This window comes from Glossina fuscipes, unplaced genomic scaffold, assembly GCF_014805625.2.
Source record: "Glossina fuscipes isolate IAEA_lab_2018 unplaced genomic scaffold, Yale_Gfus_2 26, whole genome shotgun sequence".
NCBI lineage: Eukaryota > Metazoa > Arthropoda > Insecta > Diptera > Glossinidae > Glossina > Glossina fuscipes.
The window spans coordinates 6,911,848-6,933,711 of NW_023998421.1; the positions used below are offsets into that span (position 1 = coordinate 6,911,848).

General features: G+C 34.4%; 1 long non-coding RNA gene across 1 annotated transcript; it reads left to right on the plus strand.

Annotated features, from left to right (window-relative positions):
• Window positions 1-903: 903 nt before the first annotated feature.
• LOC119635388 lies at window positions 904-9,351 on the plus strand. The gene is made up of 3 exons (XR_005247054.1): window positions 904-1,116; window positions 7,108-7,298; window positions 8,269-9,351. It is a non-coding gene; the product is annotated as an uncharacterized LOC119635388 (long non-coding RNA).
• The last annotated feature ends 12,513 nt before the right edge of the window (window positions 9,352-21,864 follow it).

Genomic DNA, 21,864 nt, shown 5'->3' on the forward strand with positions numbered 1-21,864 from the left:
AGTTTTTCAAATGCTGCCTGATATGTTGTCGTTTACGGTGTTGTTTATGCAGCTGTTAAAAATATTGTTTATGTCATATTTAATTTTTCTTTTTGTTGTCGTTGATTTTGTTTTCATTGTTGTTGTTTGGGTTGTTACTTTCGTTGTTGTTTACATCGCTATTTTTGTGATCGCTTGAGTGATTGCTTTTATAGTTGCTTTAATTGCTGCATACATTTTTGTTTTAATATCTTGTTACGATGACCTTGTCAGCCTCTTCTCCCTTCTGTTTGATTTATCATAATGTTTTTTTCATTGTTTGGCCTCTTGCGACTTCAGTCACAGTTGCTTGTTGCAACTATTTCAGTTACCATTTACTAGTTTACGCACTCTGATCGCTAATCATTCTGTGGTGCTCTCTATGAGTTATTGCGTTGATTTTATTTGCTCGTTTAGAACTTCAGTGTTTTCTTCACTTCTACGGGTGCTACTTGGCACAAACTCATCACGCGTTTTCCAAACCCACCCTGAAAGTTGACGTTTTTGCGTTCCTTCGTTGGGAACAATTTCGTCACGCAACCGTCTCCAAAGATACTGGGATCTTGATTCTCTTTTACCAGTTCCTGCCGTATAGTTTAAATTTAGAAAACAAATAAAAAAAAAAGAAAAAGAAAATTCGCTTACGTGGATCCATGCATTTGCTTTTGTCAGAAATGAAATGTAAATTTGGAAAATTTCACAGCTGTATTTTACTTTTCCTCGGAAATCTTGAAATTCTCTGAAATGCCTTAAATATATGAGAGATTATGTTATTTTTTTTTTTTTTTAGGAATTAAAAAGTTTTTGCTTTGCAAAGAAAAAAGGTAAGTTCGTTAAACGAATTTTTTTCGTAAATATGTTCATTATTTCCGTGTTTCTAGCTATTTTTCGAGGACACATGTTTTCCATCCAATGTGCGTCAGCAAAGAGGGTCAAGTGAGGCGCTCTGCACTCATAACTAAAAACGCGACAAATGGGTATTTAAGAGTTCCCGACTCCGTAACCTTTTTTATCAGTTTCTTCGAATCTTTCATGCAACGAAAATCTGATTTGGGTTATTTAGAGCTGTTACCGGCCAAGCGCATACAACTCATATTTGTGAGTATTACAAACGCAATGCTGATTAAATTACATCTTTCTTTTATGTTAGTCGAGAGTCGGAAAAATAAATATCAAGTAAAGTTGTCTTATTAGAGAAGAATTATACCGACAAGTGATACATGAATCTTCAGGTATCCATTAGTTTCTCCCAACTTTTTTTCGTTTAACTATTTTATACCCATTCTATAGGTTTATAGTCGTAACATCATCTGTGCAATGCAAACAAATATAATAACATAGCGGTGCTCTTCAAAATTCTTATAAAGAATCTTTAGGAAGCGTGTAATAATAGCCGAGGATTATAAAAATGCTTTAGAAAACTGCATAGCTAAGTAGTGCTCTCTTCTGCGGGAAAAAAAAACTGCAGGGTGGAATTGGTCTTTTGTCGGAAAAAAAGAAAACGTAACGTAAACGAAAGTTTTCCAATGAGTGAATCATTCTTTTCACAAAAATTTGATTTTCATTCTGTTGCTCACATCCAAGTTTCCTTTCTCTCCTCTCACATAAAAGGCAAATTCCCCTAAGTGTTAAATTCTTTTCTTCGTCTCTACCAATCATTGCATAATTTAGAAGTGTCGCGAGTAAATAAATTTTTCGCTTCTTACATATTATTGTCAGGATTTTGCATAAGATCCCCGATGCGACTCTTGGTCTTTTAATGGAGACATCTTACCTCGCAAATTTTATTTTACTTGAATGCCTTTTACGCTTTTGCTCTTCTACACTGTAGGAAGAATCAGCTTAATATCGAGAGACACCGACCTGATTTAAATAAATGCAAATGTAAATAAGCGAAATTATTATCGCTTCCTCTATATGTACTCACTTATATTGCATTCTATCAACAGTCAATTTTGAATTTTTGTTTTTCCAGTTCGAAAAAAAAAATTGTATTAAGACGAAACTTGAGAAAAAGAAAAAGGAACGCTCATGATTTAAAAAGAAATTGTGTATGTAACAAGTGTAAAATCGAGCTATAAAATCTGAAAAATCTCAAAAGAAACATAACTTAAAGCACTCCCCCAGACACATAGCTGCTATCAACAACAACCAACAAATTTTTCATCCATAATCAAAAAGCGTGTCTACCAATGGTGAAACTGAGAGTGGCTAACGGAATCTTTGGTTTCCTGCCGGAATTTATGACAAATCTGTCGCTCTCGAGCTTCCAACAACTACCTATATTTTCATAAACTGTCGACTTAATTAGGTAAAAACTAAAAACGATTGTGGTCCGTGGTCTCCCTACAGTAATAGATTAACTGATAAAACATAAGAATTGCATAAGTTCTCTATAAAGGTTTCGCACGGCAATCTCAAGGATAAATAAATAGTCTTGATAGAAATACTTGATATGCCGATAATCGTACATCACGCATAGAAAATTGTTCCCAAACAATTAAGTTGCATTTCATTTATGCGATGAATGTGAATATGAATGTGAAGCTTCAAGAAAGAAACATCAGATCGTATCTATCAATAATAGAATTGTCACTCTGTCACTATGAATTATCTATAGTTCACTTTCTGGCTTCTAGTGAAGAAAAAGAAGAAGCAGAGGAAGGAGAGAAGTGCTATCAATGCTGCAATAAATTTCAATTACCACTGCCGTGCTTCCGTTGCTCAGTGCTTATGTTATAACCCATAAATTTTTGACGATAAATTAAGTTTTTTCTCTAAAAGTAAAATAAAAAAATTTTTCGATTTGAAGATAAACAAAACAGCAGTAATAATAAATAAATAAATTTTATCAAGTTTGTGAAAAAGTGAAGATTTATATGGTGCATGTGTTATATATTATGAGTAATAAGCCAAAAACACGAAAGGCAAAATTGCTCACATTTTTTGTTGCATAGGCTTGTGGGAGTTTCAAGCGTACCCTTTGCCCAGTTTGGGTCATTGTAACAGTGCAGGTGATATCTCCACTATTGTAAGCGTGAGAATGCTTACCACAGGTATTACGCGGTTGGCTAGACGAACAGATGAAGGGACGGACGCGCTTAGATGCATTCCAAATTGTAATCAGGCCAAGAATTTATACACTTTTCTGAAACCTAAAGATGTTTACATGATAATATTTGTGTGTACACTTCCATAAATAACACTAGTGTGTACGCTTTCTTTCATAAACCATAACACCCTCTTATGGTCTTCTGAACACGCACGCAAAGACGTTTGTGTCACACCTTCATACTTTTGCTTGAGCATAAAAAGCATTAATCACAATTTATTGCGCATTTCGATGGTTTACTAGCATCAACTGCATTGTGGACTTACATATGTGCAAGATGTTTAAAAAAAGGGCCAAGGACACACATACCGCATTCACTGCCCAGAACAATGCTTATAAAAATAAGTAGAAATATAATAAACGAACCAGACTCCTTTCCTTGCAGTCTTTTTTTCAGGTGGCGTAGCTACTGCCAGCAAATTCACGTATTTCTGAATTGTTAAAATGTGGATTTGCCACTTTAACCTTACAATGATGATTTGTGTTCAAAACGATATTTAAGAATCGCATGTGGTTTTTCGATCATTTCTTCCATATGTATGCTGATGTTACATCAATAACTGCAAAGGGTTTATCTCTCAGCGAACACTGTCAAGAAGAACTGTTTGATTTGCTATCTACACTAAACGACATTCTTATGATAAGTACGACGGCAAACTTTGTTTTCTATGGCAAATAAAGTACGAAAGAATGCACAGAGCAAAAGCGTAGACAGTTACACATATGTGGATAGACATTTGTAAATACGTTCAGTTTACGCAATGAAACGCCCTACTTACATGCAATTATGTAGCGTAAACTAAAAAGTTGTAGTGTAATCAAAGATATTGCCTTTTCCATATAAGAAATGTGTTTAAATTCTGCCTTTTGGGATATGGAAAAAAAGAAAATATAAGCTTTGTGCTTGCGTCCTTGCAAATCTGTCAGTGACATTATCATCATCATCATCGAGGTGGACATCTTGTAGAAAAGTGAAATGCTAATAAGTTTATAACGTTAGAATCTGTGTCTGCCAATCTTTTAGGTTTACATTTCTGTCGACCTACATATATGGATGCCTGATTGTGCATACGTACATACATATGCATGTGGAACAAGGTAGTCTTAGACTTGAGCGTAGTGAAAAAAAAGAACAGGTTCTTAATATGACTTTTTATGTTTGCACCTACATATAACTTTCCGCGAGCAGCTCCCCTCTTTCACGCCTCTACATAAAGTATGAAACGAATTAATGTACAGTAATATCAACTTCTTTCTCATTGTAGCTAGCATGGAAGTAAAAAATTATATTGAAATTCATTTCTTTCTTCTTCAATTGTTGTTTGTAGTGTTCACTAATACGCCCCAACGAAGACATATATATTTTTAAAGAGAGTCTCTAAATCGGTTTAACTTTAGTCCTCTGACTATCTCTTTGACGATCCCTTTTAAGGCCTTGACAATCAAAAATGTGATATGTTCGCGGAAGGCCTAGTAACAGCCTTATAATAAAGAAAGAGTCCTAGAATTAACATGTATTGGGTTAGAGTATAGATTGACGAAATTTCGCCTCGAAAGGTTGTTACTTTATAAAATAATGTTCTTCTACTTTAGAAGACGTACGTGTTCTTAGCTCACATTACTCTGTTGGCGTAATCTGCGACCGATTTGGCCCGTCTTCAATAGCAATCTGCTTCTGAGATCTTCCAACGTTTCTGTGAAAATCGAAATTGACAAATTCGTTTCTGCGGCCAGGCGTTTCTTTATATGACGCGGTACTCTATGAATTTTTCACAAATTCTGTAGTGCCTTTAAGTGCTTTTAAGTGTATATGAGTTTAAAGGTAGGAACACGAAAAACCAAAAATGGAGTGTCAAATGTAATTCGTTTTCATTTCATCGTTTATATCAACGGTGTAGAGTATTTAACACGCGGTCATGACCCTATATCTTTTCACATGTTTTTATTTCAAATTACAAACCAAAGTTCTTATTCCACCAAGCCGTACAATTCGTGTTTACACCGGTTTATTTCATCAACCTCGTTCCCTCGTGGGTTTTTGAACATAGTGTCATAGTGCATCGAAATTTTTATGTTGTAACGTTGCGGGGAAATTGAAACTCGAATTGCATTTTTCTTTAGAATTTCGTGTATTACACAACACATACTTTGTTTTCCCTATGTAAACGAATGTGTACATCGGGAATATTTAATAAATATTCTGCGTATAACCAAGGTGCCCTTGGTTGTGCTGTTTCCTTATTCTTTCGATGCACTTACGCAGTGATGTGAACATGTACATGAATGCATTCATACCTAATTGTATGGATTTTCTTATCTTTCTCCTTTTTTTCCTTTTGCACAAGTAGAAGAAAAGCCCTATGTTTGTGTATACAAAAGCTTTTCCAGCATATAAGAAACAGTGCCATATGTTCCCAAGTTATTTTCTGTTTTTGCCTTTTCTTCAGCTTTACCATTAGCTCTGTACTGTGTATGTATGCATGTACATGCTTAAATGGTTGTTACGGGCACATGAACATACATATACTCAAGGACTGTGTACTAAAGTCTTCTCATAACAGTTCTATGGTTATGCATGCATCAAACACTAACGAATGTATGTTTATTCATCCAATCTCTAAAGTAATTTGTATATAATTCATGTTTAATAACAATGTATATTGTCCGTCTAACATAGGATGTAAGGGAAAATATAGCGGACGCACATGACCGTTACAACCAAAAAGTGTATGCACTAAATTTGTCTCAAATGAGGAAAGACTTAACTATTCATATAAAATTTACGCATTTACACTCTTCATCAAAAAAATACAATTACGACTATCCTAGGTATCCCTTCCAAGGTCCCAGTCAACTGATTATTGATTCCGTTTATGCGGTCTTGATTGTGTAAACATGATGATCTATCTCAAGCTGTCTGCTCTATTCTCTTTGCTTGTTTTATATCTATATAATAATTAAATACATTATATATAATAAATAAAAACATTATACTGATCCAAAATCCATCATTAAACCTACATTACATTAAACATACCCTACATTGCGGCTTTTTAAAATAGGGGATGTGCTCGGAAAAGTGGTCCGATCCAAACCATTTTCAGTAAAGTTCGTCATTGGGTCAAAACAGGCCTGTCTATCGAATCTCAACAAAGTATCACCAAAGATTGCGGTCTGTAAATTGAACACAACAACGTAAACGGACAGACGGACAAGCTTTAATTCAGCTTAAAATTACTTTCTGAATCGATCAGTATTATAAAATGTGTGCCCTTCTGTATGTTGTTTATATCCACACAAACTTCATATATCGCTAATACCGCAATATATGTAGGGTATAAAAATTTAAGTGCTTCCAGCGAAGTCATATTAAAATGGAATGCAACAGATTCAATGTAAACCTTCGCAGCTACGTAGTGTGCGATCAACTGAGATATGTACGGACTGGTTTAGTCACTTATGAAGTCGCGAAGCCAACCGCAAGCACTCAACCACATCTTTTATAAATGTTCGCATTTCCATAAGTGTTCATAAAGCTAAGGTTTATTAATTTTCATTAGTGTGAGCACTCAAGTGTGAGACATATTTAGTCAAAAATTTATTAAAACCTCCGCAATTAGTTTAAGGAATTTTATCAAAAATTTAATTTCCATTTGCTTCTTTTTTAACTAATTTGTTAGATAATTTTTCATTTATCTTACCCAATAACCAACTCTCAAAATAACTTCTCTCGCTCCTCACAATTGAGATTTTTGTCATTGGTATTATAAAGTCTACTTATGGTAGTTGCTGAGATAGATTGATCAAGCAATTGCATTGTACATTACCGTTTGATTTTTTTTGAACAAGTCTTTGATGCCTTGATAACATATTTGCAAACGATTGATTGCTACTTGTTTTTTGTCGCGTTTCTATCACAAAAAAAGAAATTATCTAATTTCCACTTAAATTTCATTTCTTTCTGTTTGTTTTCCAAGAAAAATATTTTAAATAGGTTTTCACACACATACGTGCACCTCTTTCTCTTAAACCGGTGGATAAAGGACGACATAGATGACTTCTCGGAACTTTCATCCCATTAGAAAGGCAAAATTTTATAAAATATTATGAAAATGAATTGACAACCAATTCCTTAATTTGTAACATATCAGAACATGGGAGTTACCAGGTAATAATTAACCAAAATAGTATATAAATATGTAATGTAATGTATAATGTGATATTTAGTATCGGTTTATTAGACGTCTTCTGTAGAATGTCTGTGAAAATAAATCGTTATCGATCTGATCAGGATTTCTCAATTTATATATTTGTGTCACGGAGCACAACCATTAATTAAGTTCATTAGAACGTAATTACGATTAAAATCAATACCTCGAACCACTGGGTAGCGCAGTTCATATAAATCAATCTTATAGGCAGAATCTCGGGTAGCTGAGGTAATATATACAAATATTCGATCGTCATACTAATTTTCATTTGATCAAGAGCTAATGTCAGAAATGTTTTACGTTAAAGAGTTTCTTTTTGAAAGTATTTGTTGCATATCGTTTGGTTTATATAATTTTGAAGAACTATATTAACGAATCGTATGTTTCTGTACTTATATGCTTATGTGTACACTTTTTCGAGTAGTCTTTCCAGACGATATAAGTGCAAGTGCTTGTGGATGAGTATCGCATTTTGCAACCATGAGAAAATTCCCACTCTTTTCTGGTTACATAAGGATTAAGGAAGAATAAGAGCATATATATACACAATATACCATGTATGTGCCTGCTTGTATGCTCATTCATATAACGGATGTATTGAAGCTCTTACTTTGCTCAAGTGTGAGTTAAAGAAGTCTCATACATATGGAAAGTTTTTTACACTTCGCCTTCAGCATATTTTAAATTGTGTCTGTGTGAAATGTTAACAAATGCGCGGATTTCTCCGCTAGATCTTACTCACTCATTCACATAATGCATAATGCTAGAGCGCTTAGTGAGTGATGCCGCATAATGTTCATTTCATAGCAATAATCATTGAACGTTTACACTTTCACAAACATATGAAAGAAAGATACGCTTGGAACTAACATTGAAAGCAAGCATTATGGCAAAGGTTTAATTACACCCTTGTAAATATATTTGTAGAAAAAAGAGGAGTAAGATGTTGGATTTACCAAGGGTTAATTCTATAACTATATATAAAAGACGAATTTTTAAGACAAGCACCGTTGTTCACACTACTTTTCTAGTGTTCAAAGCAATGGCAACATCTGAATAGCTTTTTAATGGGAAAAGATACAGTTCAAGCAAAGAAATGGTTTGCCAAGTGTTCTTTGGCCACTACTTCATGGTGGCGAATGGTAAAGAAGTAGTTTGCTGATTTTAAACGCGGGCATACACAGTCATGCAATAAGGCGGTGATTGCGGGAATTCGGCATTTGTTCCAGGAAACGTAAAAGAAAGTCCTAAAAATGCTTTTGGCAAAACGGAAAACGAATTTGCGTAAGATATCCGACAGCTTAATGATATCAGACAGCAGCACATTTACTATTTTGCATGAACTTGCGTACACGAGGAAGCGTTTGGTCGCTTTTGACCAGAAACAATGTATTGGAGCTATTTAGGCGATTTCTAAACGATATGTGACAGTAGATCAAATACGCATTTACTTCTTTACTTCAAATCAATAGCCAACCTAGTGCTCTGCAACGGGGCAAAGACATTCAAAGCTGCGAAATACGCCAAAAACGAGTTTAGAAGGCTCATGGCACAGAAGTCTTCGGATGTGCATATGCGTAACATTCGTGGAGTGTCTTGAAAAGGTGAAAAGGAGGATTGAGGATTGCGTAGCATTATCAGTGCGTTTGAATGACGAAATTTCAAAAAGAAAAAGGACCTAATCCTACGACATTATTGACTGATGCACTATAGTGGTTGGTGTATAGACATAATTAGAAAACATCTCGCACCCATCTCGCAGAGCGCGGAGATCTAAATGCGAAACAAACTTTGCCAATGGATGAATAGTTATGATGTCTGCACATTAATTGAAACATTGAACATTTTTCTCAATAATTTTAAAACATCCTATGCTTGCAAACGAGACATTTTTACGTTTTATATTAACATTTCTTTTTTTTAGAATCCAAGGAAACTCTCTTAATATCATCCGAGTTAGCTACGCTTTGCAAATAAGCAATAACTTTAGTTCAAGCTTTGAAATATTTGTATGCAGCTGATGAGTAGTTGAGTCTCATGTAAATAAATCTCACATCAATAGAAGGCGTTTGGCAAAATGAGGAAACCCCAAGTACTGAACCTTGGAATATACAAAACCACCTCGATACGTTAATAAAATTGAATCCGATCATTTGACGACACTATTGCAGCTTTATTTAAAAATTGCTCGTATTTTACTACTCTTGCAATAAAAGCCAGCTAAACCTTCCATGCAGAAACCACTTTGCCTAATTAATGCCCTTAGTACAAGTGACGTAGGAAGAACTTTCCTTCAAGTCGATCCTCTTAAATTGGCTTAGGGTTAGCAATATCCAAGTCAACTGCCTAACTTATAGCAGAATATGGAATTGTACCGTAACTCGCTGAAAGTAGTTGTTAACTTCAGTCATACAAAGCTCGTCTTTTCCCACAAAGATAACTTACTGGTCTACTTTCATTAGCTAATGATGCTAGTCCTGAACACTATTATTAACGTAGTTATTCTTGTATTTGCTCGCTTGCTTGTTAAATTGGAAATCTACAATGGTGAAATAATGAAAGTTTATGTGAATATTACTACTACTCCTATAAGATACTGAGGTTTCTAAGGCAATTTTTTATTACTTATTGCTTCACTTAACAATTTAGGTGAATAAACTCAAGAAACATAGGCGAGTGATGTTAGAAGACAAATTTCATATGCCAGGTAGAACGAAATGTGACATAACATTGCTTGCCTGTACACCGATCTAGTTGCCTGTCTTATGGCATTCGCCACAAAAAAATAATGCATATCTGACAACTGTGTCAAAACAATGTCATAATTTACAAAATGTACACATGTAATTATTCATACCGAGACAGGCTGAAGCCCTTAAACAGGATGTTAGTAATATTTTGCAATCTGTCAATGGAGAAATTTGCAGTTTTAGATTTTTTACTATATCACAACACAGCTGACATATGTACATACATAAATATATGAACAAGTGTTACGTAAGCAAGGTAAGAATTCGAAAGAAAGAGAAAAGAGAGAAAAGAGAAAGCTCTGCGCTGATGTCTCTTAGGCAGATACACATTTACTTGTTCGAATTTTTAAGTTAATCTTCTATAAAATTGTCCAGTGTCTCTACACACATGTTGACATTTGTCATTTCAAATGGCAGGAGAATATTAGAAATGAAAAGGATGCTCTATATGCCTCTGTAAAGATAACTTGACACGTAATGTTTACAATTCCCTTATAGTTTATGAACATATTTACCATTCAAGGCTGGATTGTAATGTTTATTCCATAAAAAGATAAAAAAAAAACATATATTTTTGCGGAATGTATGACTTTTACTCGACTTCACCATATCCATCTGCCAGGTCAGTGTTCGCCGGCTTAAATCTTAGTCCGGGAAGGTTTACGTTGGCGGTGGCTATAGAGAATGCTCAGCCCATAAATGCCTCCGTCTTCCTATACTTTTCCGCCTTTCTTTCTCACCATCACCGTATTACATGTAAAGGAGACATACCCTCGTTAATCGGTCACATATATAAAAAAATATAAAAAACATAGTTAAAATGAAACCTTTCAGCGTCAGTTTCGTTTCAAAGCACAGCTGGTAAGGCATGACCGCAAAGAAGAAAATGTCTTGTGACTTGTGATGTCTCTGTGATGCTGCTCCACAATGGATGAAAATGACAAAAATTTATTCAAAAAGACGAAAATATTATTTGTTATTACATACATCCAGAGGAATGGAGTGCATTTTATGCATCACATTTGTGTTATGAATTCCTTTTCTAACTTATTTCTATTTTGTGCTTAAAGATTTTATATGTAGGTAATGATGTTGTTAAACAATTTTCTATTAAAATGAAATGAAAGCGAAATTTGTAGTGTATATACAGGAACGAGAGTTCAATCATAATATTCAAACCGACAAGACCAAATAGATCGCCGAAGAATTGTAAATAAAACCTATGCCATTCTAAAGATCCCGCCCTATTCAGTGGTATGAACGTAAGCTCCATAGTAGTGGAATGAAAACGTAAAGGGCAGTTTGATAAGCATGTATTAACGTGGAAGTAATTGAGATAAGAAAAGTTTCCTAAGGCAACAACACATGCGAATATTTATAAATTAATAAACAAAAAATTATCATTTATCTCAATTTTTAGACTTTCCAAGAATAGGCATAAGTCAATTTACACAATCTGATCAAACTTTTGATATGCAATTTCTAAATGAGATAATTTGAATAACAAAATTAGTTTAATTCACACTTAGATAGTGTCTGTAATGGCAGCAAAAACACATAAATGCGAACGACGGCCCACAAAAGCTGATGCTAACTGCATGCGCAAAAGTAAAACAACTCGACAGAAGCCAATAGCAGGCGCATACATGACACAAATAAATGCGGCACATATTCGTAAGGGACGGGCACTCTGTAAATGTGAATTGACATGTGGAGAACTTGTGACAGCAGCAACGAGATGAAAGTTTCCTCTTTCATCTTTCTTCTTCTTATCAAGCACCAATTATCGCATTTTTTGCGCAGAAAATTAAATATACATTAAAGCGTTCATGTTGTAAAATAAGATAAATACTTGAACAGCGTGCTAAAGCGTATCCTCCACTTTAGCTTGTTCTCATAAGCGATCGCCTACGCGTCTATATTTATTAATAATTAAAAAAAAAAAAAAAAAAATCCAAACTTCATTGACGAAAATTATCGACACAATTGTCATCGAAATAAACCGTTTACTTTCCTTGATTGCCACACCTTCCAAGATAGTTATGTATGGATAATATTACTATTTCCTGCAGATGCTTATTTGCTTTGTGCATTCCTAGCGATTCTTAGATATATGAAAAATATTCCTAGCGCAAGAGAAAGAGGGAGAGATATATGTAAACTTTTATCCCCAAGAAAGTTATTCTACAAAGTTGTCAAGGTACAGGACAACGAGGCAATATTTCAGTCATTACTACGTTAATCGAGTGGTATTTTCAAGTTATGTGACAGAAAAAAGCTTTTTGTGAAACCATCGGGGCATGGTTTATCTATTGTAAACTTAGTCGCGATATCATTCTCTTCATCGACGGGCAAATGTTCAACCATTCCACATGTAATCATCACTTATACGTAATTAGTAAAATAGACACCACGTCGTGCGCGTATACCGCATTCTGCAATCTGCAGACCGAGGACGAGTTCTCGTGTGTCCGAAACTTGCCACATCTCTTTCCAAGTCCATGATTCGTAGACTGTCCCAATGCAGTCTTCGCGTCACGCTTAATATACTACGTTGTCTTCTTCTTTTCTCGCTTAAAACATTCAACCGAAATTAATAAAATAATGCAAGGAATCGCGATCAAAGTACGGATCTGTTCGAATGTTACGTACATTTCGCACTGCATATTGTTTGAGTCGTTTGTTAAGCCTTGCCGACAACATGACACCGAGGCCAGTCATCACTCTTGTTACCGCCTAAAAGCATGCGCAATGTAAAAAAGAGCTGTATATACGACAAAATTGTTTAGATCTTTGACCATTTTTTCTATGCCACTCAACGGACCACGTAGTACTCTTTCATTCACTCATGAATGGTTAGTAGAAAAACATCGAAGCTCATATTTTGCTTTAAAATTCTCATAATAATTATAAAACGGAATTTCTTTCCGCTGACAAAAAGGGTAAAGTCTTTAAGTGCTTAGATGCGGAAAGACAAAACTAAGAAACGTGTGCACATACACGCCAACATATTGATAACCATGAACTGTAATATACACAGCAGACGTGGAGAAGCAGAGTTGGGGGACCAATTATGTAATACGTATGAAATACTAAGAACATATTCTAACCTTATGATTATTGTTAGCACAAGTGTTAGCTATGATACAATAATTTCGGGAAGAGCAATGGAGTAAAATTATGTTCCTTAAGTGCGTATTCATATGTTGTAAGTTTATGTGGACATATTTCATCTCTCTCTCTATATATATATTTATATATCTAGTGCATGCATTTATGTTAGGTAAAATATTTATTTTGAAATGTTAAATTTACTTAATGTATTTGTGCATACTGCACGTATATGTATAATGATACATTTTTCTTACTTCCGTAAATATATGAAGTACTCACTTCAACACTACATAATTAATTATATACATGTATGTTTGCTCCTGCAAACCGCATGGGAATGTGTGACATTTGTATTACGTAAGTAAATATGTTAACACTCTGTTCTATGTTTGTGCGTGTGTTCGAGCAAACTTTTAAGTGGTTTTTGAATTTTAAATACAATTTTTCGTCAACGGAAAAATATGTATATCACAAAATTCCCATTTGCGAAACATAACTTTTTTATGGTAATGTTGACCCTGCACTTGCCATCAGATGTATATCTTATCTCTTTTTAAGCCTAAACTTGCAGGTGAAAGGTTGCATAAAACAGAGTTGAAAAAGTATTCGAACGGAAGAGTTTAAGTCAAACATCAAGCAAAAAGCAATGAATAAATCTTTTCATAACCAATAAAAGTCGATAAGTTATTTTCTCTTCTTACATTATATAATTTGTAAACTCAACTCTGTGTTAGTAAAAATGGGGCATTACGCGTGGGAGCAATGCGTCTGCATTACTGAACAATATCTCAAAAATAATGAAAGTTTGGTTGCCACAGCGCGCGAATTATACATAAAATGTGGTCGGAATATTAATTTACTCGGGTCATGTGGTTTAACGCCATTAGATTACTTTTGAAGTGCGACAACCACGCAATCCGTGTGCAGAAGGGAGGGATTCAAAGCCATGGAGATGGTTCATTCGATATGCTATTCCACACAAACCCTATCCTATATGCATTGTGATTCCATATTACAATATTACAATTAATAAGAAGTAACAGCGTCTTCTATTTAATTCAAATCGTGCGCAAGTGTCTGTCACATAACGCAAACATGGCATCACCTTCAAACGATACGCATTCAAATTTCATGACATTGTCGCAATTAATTTACAAGTTCCAGTTGTCTCAATGGAAAAATCTGCATTCCCGCCATGATTAAACGTTGCCTATGGATGGCAATTAATGCGGTCATATTCAGCGTTAGGTTGAAAATGGACCCGGTGATGTTGAATGTTCTGCTCGGCCGTATACGGCAGTTGTTCCAAAATACATAAAAAAAGTGCGCAAAATCACTTTGGAAGATCGAAAAGTGAATTCGGGGGAGATAGCTGACGCCTTAAAGATGACAGAAGACTTCTTTACTTTTGACAGCAACGTGTTGATGATTCACAGCGGTGGTCAGCCCAGCGAACGGCGAACGGCAAGGTCCAAAGCCATAAGAACCAAAAGGGTAGTGTCACTAAAACAACCCTAACTTGTAAACAAATCCTTGAAGCGTCATAAAATTTGTTGCTATTCGGAAATCATACGAGTCTATCAACAGTGTCGTCATTCATATATACATTAAACAATAATACTACAGGTAATAAAACAACATCAAAACAAACGAAAACAGTTGTCGAAACTGTCAAGTATTTAAGAAAAAAGCGGACTTAAGAAAAAAGGACGTAATTACATATTAACAGTAATAATAACATAAATTGTTATGAATTCGATCGAATGAAGATAAAAAAACTTAAAGAAATAATTGACTTTGTTGAGACTCAGACAAAGCAGTTCGTATTCAACTTCTCAGTCTCTTCTTTATCGTCTGCTATGGATGCCCTTTCATACTTAATATTTGATATTTATTACTTGCCATCTCTCAAGCACTACTGTTTGAATAACAATAAAGTAAACGAAAGCCTTTGCAAAACAAAGAAATTCATTTCTATTCAACACAAACCTTTAGCTATGTTTAGCTGGTTTTCTAATCAACAAAATCTCGTATTTAGTATTCATATGATGAATGGAGTTTCTCCTCAAACTTTTGTATTTTCAATTAATTTTGTTGATCCAGATGCAGTTTCGATACTAAGTAAATAAACATTGTATCGTGAATTGATTACAATATCTTAGCTCCCCAAACCAAAGAGTAACTAACATACAATAATTGCGTTAACGTTACGTAATAATTACATTGTTTTGCAGAAATAATTGTTATGTCTTATCCACCCATATCATCGCCTTCTCTACAACAATAAACAGATTGCTTTAATTTGGGGGGTGTGCAGCAATGTTTTTAAAATGCACTTCTTTCGAATAATAAGTATATACGAAATGTAAAGAAATGCATGGGTTGTAGTCAAATTTTACAAACTGTACATTATTTTGCTTCATTTGTCCATTCTAAAATGCCAAGCTTTACCGTGTACATATATATGAAACCGGAATTGATGAAAAAGTAGTTTATTCAAAGTATTGCTCATTACTAGATATACCTATTTCGCCCGAGTCTGACAAATAGTGAATGCCGTGAGGAAAACTCGTCATTGGACTATTTACACACACTTTCGTAAGAAATAAGCTCCTGCTTAGCATGCTTCATCAAGGCCAGCAAGCGGTAATGAAAAGGACTCAAGTTTGGCGAATAAGGCGTATGATCTAGCAAGGTCCAGCATGTCCGTATGGATGTGTCGACAATTGTAATGTAAAAATGCAACCTTGTGTTGCCTGTTTTGATATTTCGCTCGTTTCGTAAGCCGTGAAAGCTCCAAACTAGTTAGCTGTTGTTGCTAGCGTCTGGTATTAAATGTTTCGCCAGACTTTAACCACTTATAATAGACGACATTTTTTTTTTTTTTTTAAACTGAAGTCCACGTATATTTCAATTATTACACTTCCAAAGGAAAACGACAAGTATTGCCCTTTGTACTTGCTTGGCATACGAAACATCGTAGAATCAATTATTTATGCTATGAGTTCTAAAACAATTAACACTGTTGTATCGACAGCATGAAAAATGAAAGCAAAATTCTCGGGAAGAAACCTGAGAGGGGAATTAATAAAGACTACAAAAACATGGGCGTTCTTTCTGCTAAAACGGTTTGAGTAAAGAAAACTACAGACTATTGCTAATATATAAATCATAAGACTGCCACCACAATGTTTCCACCCGTTTTTACTATCATCAGCAAATAGCACCTCCCTCTAAAGATATATCGAATTTCCAACGTAAGCCTCAGAGAATTCAAGCCAAAGTTCTCGAATCATCAAATCAATCAGCGGATTTTGTTGAATATTTTTGGTCTTGCATATCATCAATAACGGCTGAAATCCATAAAAAGCCTCATAGAACATATCATGAAATGCACTTTATTAATATCCGTTTCGTCTCCTATATTGCATTTCCATCAAGGCAAAAATCATTGCAAGCTTTGCCCATATTAAAGAAATCGTTACAAATATGATCTAAAATCTCGCTTCCACAATGTTAAGCTTCATCTCTGCAGCCTTGCTGTTGACACAATCCTTGATACTTTATCAACCATATGGTACTGTGCTCTTATGTCTGTATGACTTGGCCCATTTTCAATACCAACTTGCAAGTACTTTGAAGTTGATAACTTTTTTGCGGCCAGGAGAATATTTACAATAGACATTACACATAGATAGAGAGCCAGATGGACAGACGGACTGACGAACAAACTTCAAGTTTATCTATGGCTTGTGAGGTCTCTGATGCTTGCTTCTGGGCGTTTCAAATGTTTTGACATAACGAACATACCCCCCTTTCTTCTATAATTAAAAAAAATTTGAGAAAATAGTAAACAGTTTATACTATACGTAGTTTCACTAACGCCTCAATTTCGGGTGGGCGTCAGATAACTTCGTTGTAGTGTTGATTGCTATCTGATGTTATATTAAAAACATTGTTTTCCTTTTTTGACAATAAAAAAGGTTTGAAATGAGAAAAGATTTTTCATTCAGACGCAATGAAGATTTAAGCGTCACATTGCACTTGTTTATATGTTTCATTGATAAAGAAAAATGTGTTGCTATTTACTTTGCGACATTATCTTTTAAAATGCCAAATTTAACTAAATAAATGTGACCTTAGCAATGAAATGTTGAAAGAAACAGTTTGTTTATGCTACAAAATAATACGCAGACATTGATTATGTGGGATGTCATATATACTACGGCCATAAGTTATGATTAGAAGACTTTTTTTGATTTTGTAAAGTTTTCGATATTGTGCAGACTATTAAATAAAATCTCATAAAAGCACAATGAAAGGCACACCTATGGCATGAATGAGTCATATGTGAAATAGGAAAAAATAATGTTAATCAACTGAAAAAGAGTAATACAATGCAATTTAATATGTTGCGACAATACCTTGTTCCTCATAATTTAATCATATTGCATACAACATGCATTTCATTTATGGCAATTGTTATAAAAAAAATTTTAAATGAAAAATATTCAACATTTATTTTTTAACAAAAGCTTAACTTAAAAAACAAGTGAAAACACTATACTAGATCACGGCTGGGTATTAAACATCCTGCACCACCCTTCAGATATCCGTGTAAAAAAAGTTTTCAAAATAAGGCGTTGTATAAGAAGTGGTCGAAAAAGTGCGAACCTATTTCAATGACGTTCATCTTTGGCCCAAGGCGCTTCGGTGTAAAAAATGCCATCAACATATTTCGAAAACAGTGACCCGCACCTTGAACTCAACGAAACAAGGCAAACAGATGGATAGACAGATGGACAGACGGATAGGTAGTCAAATGAACAGACAACCTTAGATCTTCTCAGAAAGTGATTCTGAATAGATTGGTCTAATAGAAGAGGAGTCTATCTTAATTGATTCTAGGTGTTGTATACATTCCCGAAAACTTATGTAATATGTTGTTGTACCATAAGCAGAGTATAACAAAAAGGTTGTTTTTTATGCACGCTCCAATTGAGGCCCAGTCGTTACAAATGGAGAAGACCTGTACTAAAACTCATCTTTCGATGGAACTGGCAAAACGATCGCATTGCAGTGAATATGGTTAATATTGACAGTGAGTTAACAACTATATGTACAAAGAAAATTTCTGTATATCTTAATAAAATTCTAATTTAATTAAAACATACTTGTTACAACAATTGATAATGGAATTATTCACCATCACTGTCTGTGGTCTTTTACTTGCATATATTATATAACATTTATATATAATTTACAAAATTTCTTATCGCATACGTGCGGATAAACTGTTCCACTGATGAGTTCGCAAAGTTTTTAAATTTTTTAATTCCAGATTTCTTGACAGCGCTTCAAGTACTACACGATTACTTTGTCCGCAACGGTTAGCGCATTTTGTCATAATCTTGAGATCAATTCTTAAAGCCATAAAAAGTCAAAGCATAAAAATTTAATAAAAACAGTTTCTATAGAAAGCTACGTACGAGTTGCATCCTAATTGAAAGGAGACCTCTCTTCCAAAATAGTGTCGCCTAGTCAGGCTGCTTGAGTTAGATAACGATCACTAATATTCTATCGAACGTGTATAGGAATTGGAAGAGAGAGAGGCTAAGTTATACTGTGTACGGTATAGAGATATAAAGTATAACGTCCGGTGTTTGTTGGATCGGTGCAGTAATGAATATCGAAAAAGGAGATTCAATGTTTTGAATCTGGTAAAAATTCTTTTTAAGTTGCTGATCATGCACGCGTTAAGCATTTACATGCGGACATTAGTCCCTATTAAAAAACGTTTTCCTTAATAACAGTTTTGTGAGAAATGAAATAATGCCAGAGACGAAGGATTTGAAGTACAAACAGGAAACTGTTGCATACAATTTTTCCTGCAAATATTTTGTTCATAGAAACGGTGCCAACGTAATCGTTGTCCTATGTTTCATGTACTTTGGAATCACTACAATAAGGAAATGTAGACACTTCTCCATTTATATGTAAATATGTGTATTTTGCCGAGCACTTCTTCTAGATGATATAAGTGCAAGCGTTTTATGTGCAAGCGTCGTATTTTGACAGCGAAAAGAAGAATATATATATGTATGTGTTTGTATATATTTGTATTTATGTAACCATATCTAAATGTAGAAAACAATGAAATAGCAGATAATAGATGAGAGAAGACGAGCAAACATCATAAAACTTATGAATGAATTTCTTCTCGCTATCAAAGTACGATGTTCATACATGGGCACTTACACTTATATACATATTTATTTATATTTATGTATATGCATAGACGCATGCTCCTGAACATGCAGTGAGTGAATGAAAAGTGTTTGTCGGCCAGACATAAGTCAACTCCCATATGCAAGTTCTAACACTTCCTCTGCAGGATTTTTATTATCGCGTCTGCATTAATTGTTAAGAAACGCATATGTTGTTTATCCCATTCACATATTCTCAATTTGCTGAAGTTTATAGCTGCACTGAGTGACTCACATTTCATAGTAATAACTATTAAACCCTCGTACTTTACAAAACACATGCTACTTGAGGCGCGCAGCGAAAGCGGTTTACTTGAACTTTTGTAATTTTATTTGCGAGTGTTGGATAAGATCTCTTAAAATGGAAAAAATATATAAATATATATACGGGCATGTACAAATGCATTTATTACTATGTTCTTAGACATGTGTCTTTCATCTTGCTATTACCATAATCTTCATTTTTCTATCACTTATTTTTACACCAAATGGTTTTTGTAACCATCCTCATAGAAGATAGTACTACTGGATATTGTAACACCAAATACACACAGCAGAGCTCAAATCTCAATCCTTCTGATTATTCGGTTTGCTTTCCTGTCTTTTCTTGCTATGACCCATCTAAAAACTGAGGATTGGCATATATCCTTAAAGGATAGCCAAAAATAAAATTTGAAAGCAATCGTCATTCAGCCACAACCAAATTTCCATGATCCGGATATTGTTTCGTTTTGACAATAACGAAAGCATCGTATTTTGGAAGCATTGTAACTTTCGAAAACCAATAACCAAACTGATATGAAATTTTCATAGACGTCATTTAAGGGGCTTAAAGCTTGCTAAAAACAATGTCGATGTTTTGTTACGGACGACGTCTATGTGACAGCTTTAAGACTTATTGACTTACATATTGTCTGTGGTAGGTTGAATCAAAGAAACAAAAAAAAATAATTTTATAACACAACACTTTTTGTGTTCTTTTGAAGTCCTAAGTGCATCATCAGTCTATGTGTGCGACAACATGACAACACCATTCCAATCAACACCATTAGCATCAATCCGTAAACTAATGAGATGAGACGAAAGACATCTTTTATAATGATATCGATTTTTCTCATTCCCAATGGATGTGTTTTATTTTAACAAGACATTGTTCTTGTCTTTTTTTTTGCTAGTTTTCCGAAATATCTCGATGTTTTTTATATAGTTTTGAGTGTAAGACTTTCTCATAATTAAAACAAAAATTTCAAAGACTAGTAGACATGAGAAAAAATATTACGTTTTTTGAAATCTCTCTCTCTCTCTGTCTCTGTCTCTGTCTCTGTCTCTCTCTCTCTCTCTCTTTTCTGCTGTGTGTCTTACACACACGTCTCTTCTTCAATTCTATTAACGTATTTTTTTATTTTCTTTTATTCATTAATACATTTTTTTCCCAGTTTACTCTATCGGTAAAGAAACATTAAAATTTTGATTAGCTTTACAACCACTCGTTACTTTTTGCAATTAGCTGAACATCATTTAAACGAAACTGCAAAAACCGAAACTTGAAAATTAGGCTTAAAAAGCGATGGTATTTAAAGAAATGCTTTAATAGCATATTAGAAGCTGGGGCAAATAGTCTCAAGAACTCAAGACAAAACTCTTTTTTGTTTAAGCGGTCAAATTTAATGAAAAGTAACAAAATCAGGAGAAGGGATAATCAAGAGTGAGCGCACGGTCAGTAGAAGCATAACACTCGCCGATCGAGCACACACCTCCCAAGATGCCATCACCCTATATCTCTCTGCGTCCGTCTTTCTTTTGAGTACACTTTAATCACCGAACGTTTAGGAAATGAAAAGATTTCGACCATTTTCATGGAGAGTATCCTCTCTTCCAGCTGAATACCATCACTCGATTATAAAATATCCGTGCGATTCTGAGTAAAAAGTTTGAAATTCAAAACTGTTGTCGCCCAATCGTAGAAAATGTATCTTAGTTTCTCTCTCCTTTCATGCTTTCCCTTGTTATGATACATGCACTTATGACACATGGTCGATTTTTCTACCCTTTCGAATGCAAGTTCGAAACTATTCGATTTTTAAACATTAAAACGATCACGTCCTTAATTATCGGCGAGGAGAATAAAAGCTTGAAAAAATTTCAAACTCGCTGCACGAGCCTTTCGTTTTTACTTATAAATAATGTAATCATTTCATCATCACATCGAACAGAAGATAAACGTTTACAAAATAGTGTAATAGAAATTCAACATTTTTAGGTACACAGGTTGAAAGAAAGTTATCTATAAACTTTTAATTTACATAGAACGAACTATTGACTTCGAGAGCACAATTGTTAATACATAATGGCAACACTGGATGGTATAGCGTAGGTGTTTTCAACAAATCTCA